General features: G+C 40.9%; 1 protein-coding gene across 3 annotated transcripts in view; it reads right to left on the bottom strand.

Annotated features, from left to right (window-relative positions):
* LOC106870014 (serine-rich adhesin for platelets) overlaps positions 1-2,953 on the bottom strand; it is a 462,526-nt gene that overhangs the window by 254,323 nt on the left and 205,250 nt on the right. The window contains exon 1 of one of the 3 annotated variants that reach the window (XM_014915987.2): positions 197-1,800. The exons of the other annotated variants lie outside the window; for them this stretch is intronic. The gene's annotated coding sequence lies outside the window, so the exon portion shown is untranslated. Of the gene's footprint in view, positions 1-196; positions 1,801-2,953 lie in introns of those variants that run through there. 3 annotated transcript variants of the gene reach the window in all.

Raw genomic sequence — 2,953 nt, 5'->3', positions numbered from 1 at the left:
CCATACATATAAATACATAAGGATATATATATATATATATACATACACACACAAATATATATGTGTGTGTGTATATATATATATATGCATGGTCATATATAATACACACACATACTTTCACATCTATGCATGTGTGTTTGTGCGTATTTTGCCATATGAATATGTCTAGATATAAGATACGAGCCTAAACGCTTACCTTTTCAGATCCACTCTTGGTCCCTTGGTCTGATGGTTGTTACATTTGGTCGCATTTGGTTTCTGGTCCTTCATTTTAAACATCCACGTGTTTTTGTCAGTACAAATACAGATATAAATATATATATATATATGTATATATATATACGTATGTGTATATATTTTAGAGTATGTGTTTACGTGTGTCTGTTTGTCTTGTTTTCGATGAAAGATCGAAGTAGCTATCTAGGACACATGCAAAGGAGATTCCTTCTTATATACGAAAGCTTTTTCTCCCCCAGATAGATAGATAGATAGATAGATAGATAGATAGATAGATAGATCCCCAGCGCTTGTGAATGCGTGTGTGTGTGTTTGTGTGTGTGTATAGACTTCAGTCAATGATTCATTGACTAAAAGAATGAATGGATAAATAACTGGCGATAGTGGCCAACTGCTTTTGTTAAATTCCGATACGGAGAAAGATAGCTGTGGAGATAGGAAAACTGTTTGTAGAGACGGATGGCTCTGGACAACAGAGATACAGAAGAAGAGAGTTGTGTGTATAGATGCACAAATGTATATATATGTGTATGTGTGTGCGTGTGTGCGTGTGAGTGTGTATCTGTGTGTGTTTATGAGAATAAATATGGGCGTGTGTGTATTTAATTGTTTCTTCCGGTAAATGATAGAGTAAGTGAAAGCTAATGCACGTTTGTATATCTCTTAATTATTACTAGGTGAGTATGTGTGTGTGTGTGTTTGTTTTCGTGTGAATTTACACGCACGTGTGTGTGTGTGCGTATGTATACGTGTATTTGTGTACGTGTGTGTACGTGTGTGTGTGCTTTGTTGTTTATGCAATGAGTGATAGATAAGTATATAGTGATGCTAGTATGCTCTCTGTATTAAATTTAACTCTGAGTTCACAATTAATTTAATGGTAGTAGTAGTAGTAGTAGTAGTAGTAGTAGTAGTAGTAGTAGTAGTAGTAGTAGTAGTAGTAGTAGTAGTAGTAGTAGTAGTAGTAGTAGTAGTAGTAGTAGTAGTAGTAGTAGTAGTAGTAGTAGTAGTAGTAGTAGTAGTAGTAGTAGGTGTTGCTTTCCTAACTTGTTGAGCCTTACCTCAGAAAGGGAAGCCTGTTTATGCTACGAGAACAGCAACACGATGTGACGGTATTTACATATATATATATTATATATGTATGTATGTATGTATGTATATGTTATGTATGTATTATGTGTATATATATATAGGCTACAATAAACTTGTAGATTCTATATACAGAGACACACACACGTCTTAATATATCTCTAGTCAAACATACGTATTTTTCTATATACCCCTGTATATATATATATATAAATCTGTGTGTATATATATATTATAGCAGTAAGACGGCTAGAAGTCCTGAATCCACCCCCTTCCAGTAATTATGTCCATAATGGTGGTGGTGGTGGTCTTTTCTGGATTCACATTTTCCTGCTGGTTGCGTCCACGTTTTCGTTGCTACAAGACACAAGAACCACTACAAACGCTGCAATTTTGACAAACCCAGTTCGCCGGCTGCTATCGCCGCCGCCGCCACCGCCGTTCTTGTTGGTCTTGTTGTTGTTGTTGGCTCTGTTGCTTCTGCTGCCGATGTTGCTGCTATTATTATTACTACTACTACTGCTACTGCTGCTGCTGGTGTTGTTTGTTGAATATGTGCAACAGCCACTGCTTGCCTGCCTGGCTGCCCGGCTGCCTGCCTGGCCTACCTTGACGTCACCATTGATATGCAGCAGCCTTCTCCTAGCAGCCCTTTTTTTTTTCCTACTTCCAACACACACTGCTTCTCTCTCTCCCTCCCTCTCTCTCCCTCTCTCTGTCCTGCGCCAGTTCTATTCCTCCGCTCCCGCTTCTCCGTCTTCTTCTTCTTCTTCTTCTTCTTCTTCTCCCTCTTCCTCTTCAAAACTGTTGAAACATCTTCCACAAGTGAAATTCCGACTCAGCTGCTGGAATTACTCTCCAGCCCCACCCACCCCTGCTCCCGCGCTCCACCCCCTCTCCTCCCCTTACCTTCACCATCACTGCTACTGCATAACTCCCTTCACACACACTCTCTCTCTCTCTCTCTTCCTCTTTCTATCTCTCTCTCTCTCTCTCTTCCTCTTTCTATCTCTCTCTCTCTCTCTCAGCTTGGTTGCATGCATCACTATTTCTCTCCCTCCTTTCCACACACACACTTTCTCTCTCTGTCTCTCTCTGTCTCTCTGTCTATCTGTCGGTCTGTCTCTGTCTCTGTCTCTGTCTCTCTCTCTCTCAAACCCTAACCCTAACCCTTCACTACTCACTTTGCCTCTCTCTCTCTCTCTCCAACCCATGTTTTCCCTCTCCCTGCACCTCTTTTTATCTCTCTTTTTCACCTTCTCGCCTTCTTTCTCTCTCTCTCTCTCTCTCCATTGCTGTCTTTCATTGTCTCTCCTCTAGTTTCACTCTCCACCCTTCTGCTCTACCATCTCTCTCTCTCTCCATCTCTCTCTCTCTCTCCCACCCCCTGCCATTCTCACAATATATCACTATATCCCCCCTCCACGACACCAGTCAACTTCATTTAATCTTTTGTTAGATTTTATTTAAGTTTTTAGTTTTAGGGTTATTTGTTGTTACACATGATGTTGTTGTTGTTGCTGCTGCTGCTGCTGATGATGATGATGATGGTGGTGGTGGTGGTGGCGGCAACTGTGGTGGCAGCGGTGGCGGCAGAGGCGGTGGTTGTGAAGTTGATGATGATGAT

This window comes from Octopus bimaculoides, chromosome 4 (assembly GCF_001194135.2).
Source record: "Octopus bimaculoides isolate UCB-OBI-ISO-001 chromosome 4, ASM119413v2, whole genome shotgun sequence".
NCBI classification, from domain to species: domain Eukaryota; kingdom Metazoa; phylum Mollusca; class Cephalopoda; order Octopoda; family Octopodidae; genus Octopus; species Octopus bimaculoides.
This window is presented reverse-complemented; position numbering and strand designations above follow the sequence as displayed.